This window comes from Bufo bufo, chromosome 4, assembly GCF_905171765.1.
Source record: "Bufo bufo chromosome 4, aBufBuf1.1, whole genome shotgun sequence".
Classification (NCBI taxonomy): Eukaryota; Metazoa; Chordata; class Amphibia; order Anura; family Bufonidae; genus Bufo; species Bufo bufo.
Window position 1 is genome coordinate 334,839,361 of NC_053392.1, and position 16,894 is coordinate 334,856,254.

Here is a 16,894-nt window from a genome sequence, read left to right on the forward strand (position 1 = left end):
GCAGGGTCCCTACGAGGTTGTGGAAAAAGGGGGCGAGGTGAACTATAAGGTGCACCAACCAGGAAGGAGAAGACCATACCAGATTTACCACGTAAATCTGATCAAGCCATGGAAAGATCGGGAGTCATTGGTGGCTGCACAGACCATGAGTAAGGAGGTGTCACCACCAATTCCTCCGGTGAAAATTAGTGAGGCATTGTCAGTAGCTCAGAAACAAGAAATAAAGGAGTTTCTACAGAAAAATAGAGGAAGGTTAGAGGAATGATTTCCGGAAGCTAAATGAGGTGTCAAAATCCGATGCGTACCCCATGCCTAGAGTAGATGAACTAATTGAGAGGCTTGGGAAAGCAAAGTACATCACGACCCTTGACCTTACAAAAGGGTATTGGCAGATACCATTATCAGATGATGCAAAAGAAAAGACAGCATTCTCCACTCCAGATGGGCTGTTTCAGTACACAGTGATGCCGTTCGGGTTACATGCTACATTTCAGAGGTTAATGGACCTGATCTTGAAGCTACATCGTGACTATGCGGCCGATTACCTTGATTATGTGGTCATTTTTTCATCTGATTGGAGAAGTCACCTCTGGAAGGTACAGGCCATTATAGACTCCATTAGTGATGCTGGCCTAACCATAAACCCTGAGAAGTGTGCAGTGGGTCTAGAGGAAGCAAAATATATGGGCTACATTATTGGTAAAGGTTAAACCCCAGATCAATAAAGTAGAGGCAATACAAGACTGGCCTAGGCCCTTAACAAAGAAACAAGTCAGGGCCTTCCTTGGCATAACAGGGTACTACTGCAGGTTCGTACCGAATTTTGCCTAAATGGCAGCACCATTGACTGACTTAACGAAAGGCCCTAAGTCAGTAATGGTGAAGTGGACCCCAGAGGCAGAAAAGACCTTTCAAAGCCTAAAGTCCGCTCTCTGTCAAAAGCCGGTGCTCATTAACCCGGATTTCAGAAAAGAGTTTCTGGTCCAGACTGATGCATCTGAGACAGGCTTGGGAGCGGTCCTGTCACAAGTGATAAATGGGGAGGAGCACCCAGTGATGTACCTAAGTAGGAAGTTGACCCCGGCAGAAAAAAATTATGCCATAGTGGAACGAGAGTGTCTAGCCATTAAATGGGCTCTGGAGTCACTTAAATGTTACCTGCTGGGTAGGAAGTTTCTGTTGGTAACAGATCACGCTCCTTTAACTTGGATGAAACAAAACAGAGAGAAAAACGCAAGAGTGACTAGGTGGTTTCTCTCCCTGCAAAATTTTAATTTCAAGGTTAAACATAGGCCGGGGAAATTACAGGGGAACGCAGATGCTTTGTCCAGGATACACTGCTTGTTGGCTAAAAATATCCTGGAGAAGATGGGGGGGGGGGGGGGAGATGTGGGAAGGTGAACAGAAAAGTGTCTGGTAAAGTCCTAAAAGGGATGTATATCTCACCCAGCTTCCTCAACTGGGTGAGGTAAATAAAATCCAGAAGGTTAAAATGGTCTCAGCAATGTGTAGGTGGCTGAGACAGTTTTTTAAGTTTATGGGCTGGATTTTATTGGACTGGGAGAAGGTAGGATTGGTAGAGTGACCTCCCCAGTCCACCCCATTCTGAAGCCAGCTGGGATCATCAAGGGGAAATAAAGCACAGTCCAGGCTGTCAGACTGGGGAGAGAGTAATGCCTGGAGAAAGTCTGGGAAGATGGCTGCCCCGCTGGCTAGAGAAGCCGAATTCTCTGTGTGACCTGTGTTCAATAGGTGAGCTAGGATCTTTACTGTATTAGCCAGAACCCTTTAAGGACAGCATTACAGTCCTTTGCAATGTGGTTTAAGGAGGCACAGCATTTGTAACACACCCCAAGCTCCTTGAAAGTATCTCTACACTATTGCAAAGTCTTTGTCCGAAGCCCACAACATTCTTTAAGAGAGCAAAGTGTTTTATGGATAGGGTATATATGACTGGGGTCCCTTTCTTTAAGAGCAGGAGCATCCTGTTTAGCTGTGAAAAGTGTGTTAAGTGGAACATCAGTCCTTCTAACAGATACCATTCCCCTTAAGTCTTTACATTTAACTGTTGTGCTATCATACTTTGAGGATGATGATGAAGCTAGCAGGGTAGGTTTAGCAAAGCTGAAGCTGGGATAATTTTTCTTGCTAGCTTGGCCACTGATAAATGTAGCCAAATAAGAGAAGGGGGAAAGGACACTTTACGTTCTGTCCTGTACCTTGAGCTCTGGTCTGCCTATTTTTTCTACATGCTATGTGATAGTTTGAACACCATTGGATTCACGCCGTGAGCAGTATCAAGGTAACTCAGTCCTTGAAGATGGAGGTTAGATTTAGCCAATTCCAGTTCCTTTAGCAGTTCACTCATATCCTGGAGCTTGTGGTTGTCCTTAGTTATTTCTGGAAAGGTTTAAAGTCTTTTAAATAAGGCATATTCTATGGCATTTTCTATGAACTGCCATATGTTTGTTTAAGTCTCTTCAATGTTCCAGCAAGACCTTCCTCAGAATGTCCGACAAGAACTGCTCTTAATTACTTGTGCACTCTGCAGATTCTGAGCCTAACCAGTTAATGATCAAGGCAAGATCTTCCGTGGCGGTGAGGTTTAGGTAGTGGATTACGGCTTTAAAGGTCGATTTCCAGGCCCTATAGTTCTCAGAGCGGTCATCAAACTTTGAGAGGCTATTCGCTCCCTGTGTATCATGCAGCTGGTGAAGTCATACATGTTTGATCGCTCATTCCTTGTTGCCATATTAACCTGTGGTGCCCATAAGCCATGTAAGTTCTCTGATGTAAGGCTGAGATATATCAGGATAAAATGATGCCGCGTAAAGGTTAGGCCTCATGCACACGACTGTTGTGTGCACCCGTGGCCGTTGTTCCGTTTTCCGTGATTTTCTGTGGACCCATTGACTTTCAATGGGTCTGTTGAAAACTCGGAAAATGCACCGTTTGTCATCCGCCTTCGTGATCCGTGTATCCTGTCCGTCAAAAAAATATGACCTGTCCTATTTTTTGGACGGACAACGGTTCACGGACCCATGGGACACGGACACGGACCCAATGGGTTTGTGAAAAAACACGGATGCACACAAGATTGGCATTCGTGTCCGTGATCCGTGTCCGTAGGCTACTTTCATACAGACGGATCCGAAGATCCGTCTGCATAAAAGCTTTTTCAGAGCTTTCTAACACAGAGTATATTCTAACACAGAGGAGTTCCCATTGTGATGGGGACGCTTCTAGTTAGAATATACTACGAACTGTGTACATGACTGTCCCCTGCTGCCTGGCAGCACCCGATCTCTTACAGGGGTCTGTGATCCGCACAATTAACCCCTCAGGTGCTGCACCTGAAGGGGTTAATTGTGCGTATCATAGCCCCCTGTAAGAGATCAGGGGCTGCCAGGCAGCAGGGGGCAGACCCCCCTCCCTCCCCAGTTTTAATTTCATTGGTGGCCAGTGCGGCCCCCCCTGGCCCCCCCTCCCTCTATTGTATTAATATCATTGGTGGCCAGTGCGGCCCCCCCCCCGCCCCCCCTCCCTCCCTCTATTGTATTATCATTGGTGGCCAGTGTGCGCCCCCCCGGCCCCCCCTCTATTGTATTAATATCATTGGTCGCCAGTGTGCGGCCTCCTGTCTCCCCCCCCCCCCGATCATTGGTGGCAGCGGAGAGTTCCGATCGGAGTCCCAGTTTATTCGCTGGGGCTCCGATCAGTAACCATGGCAACCAGGACGCTACTGCAGTCCTGGTTGCCATGGTTACTTAGCAATATTAGAAGCATCATACTTACCTGCTGCGCTGTCTGTGACCGGCCGGGAGCTCCTCCTACTGGTAAATGAGAGATCATTAAGCAATGCGCCGCACAGACCTGTCACTTACCAGTAGGAGGAACTCCTGGCCGGTCACAGACAGCGCAGCAGGTAAGTATGATGCTTCTAATATTGCTAAGTAACCATGGCAACCAGGACTGCAGTAGCGTCCTGGTTGCCATGGTTACCGATCGGGCCCCAGCGATTAAACTCGGACTCCGATCAGAACTCTCCGCTGCCACCAATGATAGGGGGGGGGGGAGGGGAGGCCGCACACTGGCCACCAATGATATTAATACAATAGAGGGGGGGCCGGGGGGGGCACACACTGGCCACCAATGATAATACAATAGAGGGAGGGAGGGGGGGCGGGGGGGGGGCGCACACTGGCCACCAATGATAATACAATAGAGGGAGGGGGGCCGCACACTGGCCACCAATGATATTCAAACTGGGGAGGGAGGGGGGTCTGCCCCCTCCTGCCTGGCAGCACCTGATCTCTTACAGGGGGATATGAAACGCACAATTAACTCCTTCAGGTGCGGCACCTGAGGGGTTAATTGTGCTGATCACAGCCCCCTGTAAGAGATCGGGTGCTGCCAGGCAGCAGGGGGCAGTCATGTACACAGTTTGTAGTATATTCTAACTTGAAGCGTCCCCATCACCATGGGAACGCCTCTGTGTTAGAATATACTGTCGGATATGAGTTTTCACTATGTAACTCAAATCCGATGGTATATTCTAACATAGAGGCGTTCCCATGGTGATGGGGACACTTCAAGTTAAAATATACCATCGGATTGGAGAAAACTCTGATCCTATGGTATATTAACTCCTGACTTTACATTGAAAGTCAATGGGGGACGGATCCGTTTGCAATTGCACCATATTGTGTCAACGTCAAACGGATCCGTCCCCATTGACTTGCATTGTAAGTCAGGACGGATCCGTTTGGCTCCGCACAGGCCAGGCGGACACCAAAACGACTTTTTTTTCATGTCCGTGGATCCTCCAAAAATCAAGGAAGACCCACGGACGAAAAAACGGTCACGGATCACGGACCAACGGAACCCCGTTTTGCGGACCGTGAAAAAGTACTGTCGTGTGCATGAGGCCTTAAGCTGTGGTTTATGCTCTGAAAAATCTGCTGGCTTGATGATGGAAATTACCTTGTCACTGGTACGCGGTAATATCTGTTGCTGTGTGAGTACATCCATGTAGTAGATTAGTGGGTACATCCAGCTGGTGCTGGCATACAACTAAAAAAGTTTCTGTTTTGACTGTTCAATGTGACTACCAGGAGGTATAGGTGATGATTACTTTAGCATGTAATCAGTAGTGTGATCAGCTGGGCCTTAACTTCTCCTGGGATGAAGCAGTCAAGATCGGTATCTTGGTATAATTCTTGTTCAAGGACTTTCACTTTAGCTAAGGCAGCTGCTTCTTCCTTTTCCACTTGTAGAATTTCTAATTAGGCTTCTGTCTCTACTTCCATCTGTGTGTCCATCTTTGCCCTTACCTCTGCTTCATTCTTTGTCATTTTTGCCCTTATGTATCTCTGCTTTCTTCTTAGCAAAGAATCTTCTAACTCTAGCACAGAATTCTATTAGCTTGTCATATAATGCTGACCTTCTGGAACGTAACGATCTGGAAGATGGAGAAGTATGTTTGGTTGAAGTTTATCAATGTGATTAGAGGCGTAGCTAGAACTGACTGGGCCCCACAGCAAATTTTTGTACGGGGCCCCCCCACACACACACACACTTACACACTTCTTCACAAACCCCCTCCTCCTGTGCAAACCCCTGTCATATGGCTATTTTGTGACTTTTTATTTACTGAATTTACTGTCATTTTTAACACAACTTTATTGTTTTTTAACATTTACAGTTGCTGACGGAGTTTATATTCAACTCAACCCCTTTAAAACTTGTGCTGCAGTTGTAATAGACATGTCTGATTTACCTCTACATATCCACAAGTATTTTAGCCTCTGTACCTTTGTTCCAGCAAGACCTTCCTCAGAATGTCCGACAAGAACTGCTCTTAATTACTTGTGCACTCTGCAGATTCTGAGCCTAACCAGTTAATGATCAAGGCAAGATCTTCCGTGGCGGTGAGGTTTAGGTAGTGGATTACGGCTTTAAAGGTCGATTTCCAGGCCCTATAGTTCTCAGAGCGGTCATCAAACTTTGAGAGGCTATTCGCTCCCTGTGTATCATGCAGCTGGTGAAGTCATACATGTTTGATCGCTCATTCCTTGTTGCCATATTAACCTGTGGTGCCCATAAGCCATGTAAGTTCTCTGATGTAAGGCTGAGATATATCAGGATAAAATGATGCCGCGTAAAGGTTAGGCCTCATGCACACGACTGTTGTGTGCACCCGTGGCCGTTGTTCCGTTTTCCGTGATTTTCTGTGGACCCATTGACTTTCAATGGGTCTGTTGAAAACTCGGAAAATGCACCGTTTGTCATCCGCCTTCGTGATCCGTGTATCCTGTCCGTCAAAAAAATATGACCTGTCCTATTTTTTGGACGGACAACGGTTCACGGACCCATGGGACACGGACACGGACCCAATGGGTTTGTGAAAAAACACGGATGCACACAAGATTGGCATTCGTGTCCGTGATCCGTGTCCGTAGGCTACTTTCATACAGACGGATCCGAAGATCCGTCTGCATAAAAGCTTTTTCAGAGCTTTCTAACACAGAGTATATTCTAACACAGAGGAGTTCCCATTGTGATGGGGACGCTTCTAGTTAGAATATACTACGAACTGTGTACATGACTGTCCCCTGCTGCCTGGCAGCACCCGATCTCTTACAGGGGTCTGTGATCCGCACAATTAACCCCTCAGGTGCTGCACCTGAAGGGGTTAATTGTGCGTATCATAGCCCCCTGTAAGAGATCAGGGGCTGCCAGGCAGCAGGGGGCAGACCCCCCTCCCTCCCCAGTTTTAATTTCATTGGTGGCCAGTGCGGCCCCCCCTGGCCCCCCCTCCCTCTATTGTATTAATATCATTGGTGGCCAGTGCGGCCCCCCCCCGCCCCCCCTCCCTCCCTCTATTGTATTATCATTGGTGGCCAGTGTGCGCCCCCCCGGCCCCCCCTCTATTGTATTAATATCATTGGTCGCCAGTGTGCGGCCTCCCGTCTCCCCCCCCCCCCCGATCATTGGTGGCAGCGGAGAGTTCCGATCGGAGTCCCAGTTTATTCGCTGGGGCTCCGATCAGTAACCATGGCAACCAGGACGCTACTGCAGTCCTGGTTGCCATGGTTACTTAGCAATATTAGAAGCATCATACTTACCTGCTGCGCTGTCTGTGACCGGCCGGGAGCTCCTCCTACTGGTAAATGAGAGATCATTAAGCAATGCGCCGCACAGACCTGTCACTTACCAGTAGGAGGAACTCCTGGCCGGTCACAGACAGCGCAGCAGGTAAGTATGATGCTTCTAATATTGCTAAGTAACCATGGCAACCAGGACTGCAGTAGCGTCCTGGTTGCCATGGTTACCGATCGGGCCCCAGCGATTAAACTTGGACTCCGATCAGAACTCTCCGCTGCCACCAATGATAGGGGGGGGGGGAGGGGAGGCCGCACACTGGCCACCAATGATATTAATACAATAAAGGGGGGGCCGGGGGGGGCACACACTGGCCACCAATGATAATACAATAGAGGGAGGGAGGGGGGGCGGGGGGGGGCGCACACTGGCCACCAATGATAATACAATAGAGGGAGGGAGGGGGGCCGCACACTGGCCACCAATGATATTCAAACTGGGGAGGGAGGGGGGTCTGCCCCCTCCTGCCTGGCAGCACCTGATCTCTTACAGGGGGATATGAAACGCACAATTAACTCCTTCAGGTGCGGCACCTGAGGGGTTAATTGTGCTGATCACAGCCCCCTGTAAGAGATCGGGTGCTGCCAGGCAGCAGGGGGCAGTCATGTACACAGTTTGTAGTATATTCTAACTTGAAGCGTCCCCATCACCATGGGAACGCCTCTGTGTTAGAATATACTGTCGGATATGAGTTTTCACTATGTAACTCAAATCCGATGGTATATTCTAACATAGAGGCGTTCCCATGGTGATGGGGACACTTCAAGTTAAAATATACCATCGGATTGGAGAAAACTCTGATCCTATGGTATATTAACTCCTGACTTTACATTGAAAGTCAATGGGGGACGGATCCGTTTGCAATTGCACCATATTGTGTCAACGTCAAACGGATCCGTCCCCATTGACTTGCATTGTAAGTCAGGACGGATCCGTTTGGCTCCGCACAGGCCAGGCGGACACCAAAACGACTTTTTTTTCATGTCCGTGGATCCTCCAAAAATCAAGGAAGACCCACGGACGAAAAAACGGTCACGGATCACGGACCAACGGAACCCCGTTTTGCGGACCGTGAAAAAGTACTGTCGTGTGCATGAGGCCTTAAGCTGTGGTTTATGCTCTGAAAAATCTGCTGGCTTGATGATGGAAATTACCTTGTCACTGGTACGCGGTAATATCTGTTGCTGTGTGAGTACATCCATGTAGTAGATTAGTGGGTACATCCAGCTGGTGCTGGCATACAACTAAAAAAGTTTCTGTTTTGACTGTTCAATGTGACTACCAGGAGGTATAGGTGATGATTACTTTAGCATGTAATCAGTAGTGTGATCAGCTGGGCCTTAACTTCTCCTGGGATGAAGCAGTCAAGATCGGTATCTTGGTATAATTCTTGTTCAAGGACTTTCACTTTAGCTAAGGCAGCTGCTTCTTCCTTTTCCACTTGTAGAATTTCTAATTAGGCTTCTGTCTCTACTTCCATCTGTGTGTCCATCTTTGCCCTTACCTCTGCTTCATTCTTTGTCATTTTTGCCCTTATGTATCTCTGCTTTCTTCTTAGCAAAGAATCTTCTAACTCTAGCACAGAATTCTATTAGCTTGTCATATAATGCTGACCTTCTGGAACGTAACGATCTGGAAGATGGAGAAGTATGTTTGGTTGAAGTTTATCAATGTGATTAGAGGCGTAGCTAGAACTGACTGGGCCCCACAGCAAATTTTTGTACGGGGCCCCCCCACACACACACACTTACACACTTCTTCACAAACCCCCTCCTCCTGTGCAAACCCCTGTCATATGGCTATTTTGTGACTTTTTATTTACTGAATTTACTGTCATTTTTAACACAACTTTATTGTTTTTTAACATTTACAGTTGCTGACGGAGTTTATATTCAACTCAACCCCTTTAAAACTTGTGCTGCAGTTGTAATAGACATGTCTGATTTACCTCTACATATCCACAAGTATTTTAGCCTCTGTACCTTTCATACTGCAGCCATGGACGCAGTCATACATGCACTCTCCACATACATGGACGCATTCATACACACACTCTCCACATACATAGACGCACTCTCCACATACATGGACGCACTCTCCACATACATGGACACACTCATACATGCACTCAACATATACATAGATGCACTCATACACGCACTCTCCACATACATGGACGCACTCATACATGCACTCTCCACATACATGGACGCACTCATACACACACTCTCCTCATACATGGACACACTCATACACACACTCAACATATACATAGATGCACTCATACACACACTCTCCACTGGAAAGGCGATGACCATGTTGCAGCTGGTATTCCACTACTGCCCTCTGCTGCTCACAAAGCCTGACCAACATGTGGAACGTGGAGTTCCAGCGCATGCTCACGTCGCACAACAGTCAATGAGCTGGCAATTGCAAGCGCTGCTGCAGCATTGCCAGACCGGCGGCAGCTATAGATGACTTTCGGAAATGGGCACACACACGGCGCACCTTCACCAGTAGCTCAGGCAAATTGGGGTAGGTTTTGAGAAACAGCTGAACCACTAAGTTGAACACATGGGCTAGGCATGGTATATGTGTGAGCTTGCCGAGCTCCAAAGCCACCACCAAGTTACGGCCATTATCAGACACAACCATGGCCTGGTTGTAGGTTGAGTGGCGAGAGCCACAGCTCAGTCTGGTCCCTTATACCCTGCCACAGCTCTGCGGTGGTGTGCTGTTTGTCACCTAAGCAATTTAGTTTCAGCACGGCCTGTTGCCGCTTCCCCACTGCAGTGCTACACTGCTTCCAGCTACTGACTGATGGCTGACTGGTGCTGCAAGATGAGAATTCAGAGGTGGAAGTGGAGGAGGAGGTGGAGGAGGAGAAGGGGGGGTTGCAGCCACTAATGTAGGTGGTGGCGGAAATCCTGATGGAAGTAGGGCCCGCAATCCTTGGCGTCGGTAGCACCTGCGCCATCCCAGGGTACAACTCGCTCCCGGCCTCCACAACGTTCACCTAGCGTGCCGTCAGGAAAATGTAGTGTCCCTGGCCAAAAGCACTTGTCCATGTGTCAGCACGGGTGATGTTACGAGACACATGCTGGTGTAAGGCGGGGACGGCACACTGGGAAAAATAGTGGCGGCTGGGGACTGAGTAACGAGGGATGGCCGCTGCCATCAGGCTGCAGAAAGCCTCAGGGTCTACAAGCCTAAATGGAAACATTTCCAGGGTTAGCAATTTGGAAAGGTGCGCATTTAGTGCTATGGCCTGTGGGTGGGTGGCTGGGTATTTTGTGCTTACGTTCAAAGGCCTGGGGTTTGGACATCTGTACGCTGCGCTGGGACGCAGAAGTGGATGTGCTAGCTGATGGTGCTTGCGAAGGTCCAGGTGCAGGGCGGGAGGCAACCGGGCCTGTGACTTGGACAGGGGATTGGCCAGCACGTAACACAGGGGAAGAGGAGGCAGTGGTGTGACCCGTAGACACTGATTGTGGACCCAGGCGTTTGGCCCACCTATTAGGGTGCTTTGATGCCATGTGGCGAATCATGCTGGTGGTGGTGAGGTTGCTAGTGTTCACGCCCCTGCTCATTTTGATACGGCACAGGTTGCAAATGACAATTCTTTTATCGTCCACATTTTCCTCAAAAAAGCGCCAGACTGCGGAACATCTACCCCTTGGCAAGGGAGATTGTCGCAAGGGGGTGCTCCGGGGAACCGTTGCGGGCCTGTTTGGTGTAGCCTGCCTTCTCCCTTTTTCCACCCCACTGCCTCTTCCAGCCTGTTGTGGTGCTGCTGATCCCTCCCCCTCTGTACTGCTGTCCTCGCTCGGCTTGCCACCTTCCCAGGTTGGGTCAGTGATTTCATCGTCCACCACCTCCTCTTCCACTTCCTCACTCTGGTCATCCTCCTCCTACTTGTTGACCTAACAAGAACCTCACTTATTGACAACTGTGTCTCAACCTCATCATCAACCTCTTGAGACACTAATTGCCGTTGACTTATTGGCAACTGTATATCATCATTATCATCCACCTCATGAAACACTAATTGCCGTTCCCCACACTTCTGACTGTGGATGCTCAAGAGTTTGGGAATCAGTGCACAAGGTCTCCTCATGTCCCTCTTCAAGCAGGGTTGGTGAGAGGCCCAAATCAAGGAATGGCGCTGAAAAGAACTCCTTGGAATATCCAAGTGTGGGATTACTTGTTTGCCAAGACTCTCTATGGTGGGAGGAAGGAGGATCAGGGTGAGGATTCTGTTAACCAGACTCTTGGCTACTGAGACTGGACTTTGTGGAAGACAGGGTGGTGCTTAACCAACTGCAAGAATTATCTGCTGCAATCCAACCGACCACCTGGTCGCACTGGTGTGACTTCGAGAGTGGTGTCCTGCGCCGCCCTGAAAACTGGGACATGAAGCTAGGTATCGTGGATGAGTGTGTTTCTCGTGCTCTGGCAGCAGGCACAGTTTCACCGCGCCCAGGGCCACGGCCTTTGTGTGCACCATCAGCAGCACGGCCACTTCCCCATCCCTTACTGCTCGCCTTGAGCATATTAAATAGTATATATGCTTGCAAGTATGTCACACGTACAGTAGCGCAGGTTTTGTAAGTGTATGTGCAAATAAATTAGACTGAATGTCACAGATATTTAGGATGCGCAAACATTATACAGGAGAATTAGCACAGGTAATGTCGCTCTCACCAGCAGGGGAAAAATGAGACTGAATGTCACAGATATTTAGGATGCGCAAACATTATACAGGAGATGTAGCGCAGGTAATGTCGCTGTCACCAGCGACCAAACAATTGCGCTGAAAGTCACAGATATTTAGGATGGGCTAATGTAACACAACAGATGTAGCAGAGGTTGTGTCACTGTCAGCAGCGGCCAAACAATTGCATGCAATTTAGCGCAGGTTGCGCTAATAATATATATTGCAGCCAGATAAAACAATAGTCCTTAAAAGGACTTTTGGGTCTCTAACACCTTTCAACACTAAACAATTCCTGTCCCTACACTATCTGTACCTTCTGCTGCAGCTCTCCCTGACTAAGACTGAGTTCTGCCTAAAAACCCTGTATAAGTGACTGTTCAGACTATACCTGTGGTTATGGTGCGTTTCTGTGTCTAAAGCCTAAGGTGCTTGCACCAGTGTCCCTGACCTTAGTACGTCAGCTGCCAACTAAACTGGGACTATCCCAAGAGGTAGCAGTTTGATTGCTCCCCTGTGGCGAAAGCCAAATCCCTGTACAGGGGTTAGAAGATGAATACCAGGGGAGCATAAGAATAATGCCCTTAGGATTTAGCCCAAAGACAAACCAGTTAGTTGGCACAGTGGGGCCACACTCACTGATCCGTGACAAATAGTAGTGATAGGCGAGCTACTTGTAGGCCCTGTGATGAAATTCTGGGATTCTTATGAACTCCTCTCAGCATTTGCTTTTCTGCTGCATAGACATATGCTAAACTTGCTGATGGCCAACTGTCTGCAATTCTTTTTACATCCATTTCCCTACTCATATGCGTATATAACTTTTTTTGAAGACCTCTAGCTTTTTAGATTTAAAGGGAACCTGTCACCAGTTTTATGATGTCCTAACTAAGGGCAACATAAATAAGTGACTGATTCTCTTAGCAAAAAGCTGGGTCACTTTCTTTAATTGACCCAGTCAATCTGCCAACGTCTTGTATTGAAAAGCTCCAGCTGATAATGATGAGTCCTGAATATTCATGAGCTCCTGACTCTCCCCGCCCACCTGCGGCTGATTGACAGTTATTTTCAGCAGCAGGTGGGCAGGGGAGTGGCTATAGCTGTTAATTAAATATACACTGGACTCAATGACATCACGCTGGACTCAAATCAGCTCATTAGCATGCGGCATGCGGCATCTTTGTGTGTATATTATGAGGTAACCATCTGTCACACCAGTAAGTGAATACATCTAAGGTACTTTTTAGTATTTAATGATTGTATACAATTAGTTAGATTATAATCAAATATCCACATGACAGGTTCCCTTTAAGCTTAAAGGGCTTCTGTCACCCCACTAAACTCTTTTTTTTTTTTTTTTTTGGGTACTTATCATCCCTATACTGCGATTTATCCATACATAATGTAATTAATCATTTTGGTTCAGTAGATACTGCAAAAAACTTACTTTTATAATATGCAAATTACCTGTCTACCAGCAAGTAGGGCGGCTACTTGCTGGTAGCAGCCGCATCCTCCTCTCATAAAGACGCCCCCTCCTCATGTTGATTGACAGGGCCAGCGGACGCGCTCGTTCTCTGCTGGCCCTGTCTGCATTCAAAATCTGGCGCCAGCGCCGTACCTGTCTTCAGTCGGCGCAGGCGCACTGAGGGGTGGACGCTCGCTCGGCCGCTCCTTCCTCAATGCGCCTGCGGCGGTGATGTCACATCTACACCCGGCGCAGGCGCACTGAGGAAGGAGCAGCCGAGCGAGCGTCCTCCCCTCAGTGCGCCTGCGCCGACTGAAGACAGGTACGGCGCCGGCGCCAGATTTTGAATGCAGACAGGGCCAGCAGAGAACGAGCGCGTCCGCTGGCCCTGTCAATCAACATGAGGAGAGGGCGTCTTTATGAGAGGAGGATGCTGCTGCTACCAGCAAGTAGCCGCCCTACTTGCTGGTAGACAGGTAATTTGCATATTATAAAAGTACGTTTTTTGCAGTATCTACTGAACCAAAATGATTAATTACATTATGTATGGATAAATCGCAGTATAGGGATTATAAGTACCCCAAAAAAAAAAAAGAGTTTAGTGGGGTGACAGAAGCCCTTTAAGTTTCTACTACACATTTAATCTGCAAATAGCAAACCAAACTAAGTGTCTTGTGTCTAAATAAGACAGGTTCCTTCGAACAGTGGCGTAGCGTGGGTTGCCAACAATGGGCGGATTGGCCATATACTTTACAGGGAAATTTCCCGGTGGGCCGATGCCTAGGAGTACAGTGTTCATTTTAGGACATGGTCAGATATCATAGTCAAGTATCAAAATAATGCCAATGTGACACCTGACTCTGACACCTGACTCTGACACCTGACTCTGACACCTGACTCTGACACCTGACTCTGACACCTGACTCTGACACCTGACCCTGACACCTGACCCTGACACCTGACCCTGACACCTGACTCTGACACCTGACCCTGACACCTGACTCTGACACCTGACTCTGACACCTGACACCTGACTTTGACCCTGACACCTGACTCTCACATCTGACTCTCATATCTGAGTTTGATTTATGCTCTTCATAGGTCAGGGTCAAAGTGAGAATGAGTTGAACAAAAATCCCAAGCTTATACAAGGAAAGCTGGTAGCTCAGTGGTAATGCTGTTGCCTCGTGTCCAGGCTTTCTGAGTTCAAAGCCCCTTTCACCCTCAATAAATATATACATTTTATTATGCCCTAGGTAAGAGGCAAATTTAAATGATGTGTGACGCTGATATCTCACGTCCTTCACTAGTCAGTGTCACAAAACATTTTAGTTTTACTGTGGTTTTGTATGCTACATCACATAGATGAACAAAAATCATAAGCTCATCCAAGGCAAGCTGATAGCTCAGTGGTAATGCTGTTGCCTCTTGTCCAGGCTTTATGAGTTCAAAATCCCTTTCAGCCTCTAAAAAATGTTTATATTTTATTATGCCCTAGATAAGAGGCAAATTTAAATGATGTGTGACGCTGATGTGTGACGCTGATATCTCACGTCCTTCACTAGTCAGTGTCACAAGGGATCTTAGGTTTACTGTGTTTTTTGCTATACTACATCTCATAGATCGAAAAAAATCACAAACTTTTGTGGTATCCCCATGGTGCTGTCACGTCAGCCTGCTGTCTAGCCCTGTCAGTCAATGGGGGGAGGGGTGTGGGTGCAGAGCACAGGGGGTGTTATAGAGCATTGCTCAGAATATGGTTGCCACCCGTACGAGAATTACCCGGACAGTCCGGGTTTGCAATCCTGTGCCCGGGTACAAGCCTTTCTCAGACCCGGGCACAGGATCAGCTGTGAATGATGGCGGCGGTGGCTGGGCACAGGGAGATGAGCGCTTCCATTGTGGAAGCGCTCATCTCCATAGTCATCTGTATCGCCGTCCTCAGGACATCGATACAGACGGCTGTGCTGCGGCAGGGAGGGAGAGGCGTCTCCCTCCCTGTTCCTCTGATAGGCTGCAGGCACAAGGCCCGCAGCCTATCAGAGGCCGGTGCAGGCGGCGCAATGACGCCATCACGCCTCCTGAGCCGTACAGCATGGTACACAGGCCGGAAAGAGGCCTGCATCGCATCGTTGGAGGTAAGTAAAAAATTTTTTTTTTTTAGAGAAGAGAGGCACCTGAAATTGGCACATATGGGGGAAGGGGTGGAAAGAGACACCCTATACTGGCACATATTGGGGAGGAGGAGAAATGAGGCACTTGAAACTGGCACATATGGGGGAAGGGGGGGAGAGGCACCTTATACTGGCACATATTTGGGGGGGTGGAGAAAAGAGGCACTTGAAATTAGCACATATAGGGGAAGGGGTGGAAAGAGGCACCTTATACTGGCACATATTGGGGGGGGGGGGAATGAGGCACTTGAAACTGCCACATATGGGGGGAAGGGGGGGAAAGAGGCACCTTATACTGGCACATATTTGGCGGGGGAGAAATGAGGCACTTGATACTGGCACATATAAGGGAAGGGGGAGGAAGAGGCACTTTATACTGGCACATATTGGGGGGGGAGAGAAATGAGGCACTTGATACTGGCACATATAAGGGAAGGGGGGAAGAGGCACCTTATACTGGCACATATTGGGGGGAGAAAAGAGGCACTTCTTACTGACACATGGGGGGGGCATCTATGGGGGGCACTTCTTACTGGCACATTATTTGGAGGCTTCTACTGAGGCCACAAAGAAGGGGTATTTTATATGGGGGGCTCTGCATTGTACTAGTATTATCAGGGGGTTTATCTGTTTCTGCAGTATAGTATTGGGGAGCACAGCGGCACAGTATTGGGGGTAGTAGGATGATTTGTCCAGAGGATGATGGAAAAGTAGTAAACTAAGATTTATTTTTTGTTGTTGTCAAACTGCAGAGACGAAAAATGGCGACAAAATGGTAGTCTGGTCTGAAGGTCTGAAAGGAGAAGATGAGGAAAGAGAACATCTACATCAAAGGAGATGTCACTGGATTTAAGAGGTATAAGGCGCTGTATTTCTGTAGTGACGGGATCAGGGGCGTAACGATCATGGTGCGACAGCGACCAGGGGTGGAGGCGGGACATGGGTGTGGCTGGGGGCGGGACATGGGTGGGGCCTGGAAGGGGCCCTCCCTCCCTTCTGTTCGGGTTTGGCTTGAAGAAAAGGTGGCAACCCTAAACGCCATGCACAAAACCCAAGCATGGTACAAAGAAGTTGCGGTCTACTTGGTGCAGGTTGCCTTGTACAACTCTTTTGTACTGTTCCAGAGCTTTGGCAACACAGGGACATTCCTGCAGTTCTAGGAGGCAGTCCTCAAGGCCCTGATCTTTTCTGACTGGGAAAGAGCAGGCCAGAGTACCTCAGGAACTGGAGGCGCCAGGATCGTCCCTGGCTAACACTTTCTAGGTGTGGTTCCCCCATACTGGAAAGAAGGGACGGTCCCAAAAAAAAGTGCAGCGTGTGTAACAGGAGGGGGTAACGGAAGGACACCACCACTCAGTGTGACACGTGCCTGCC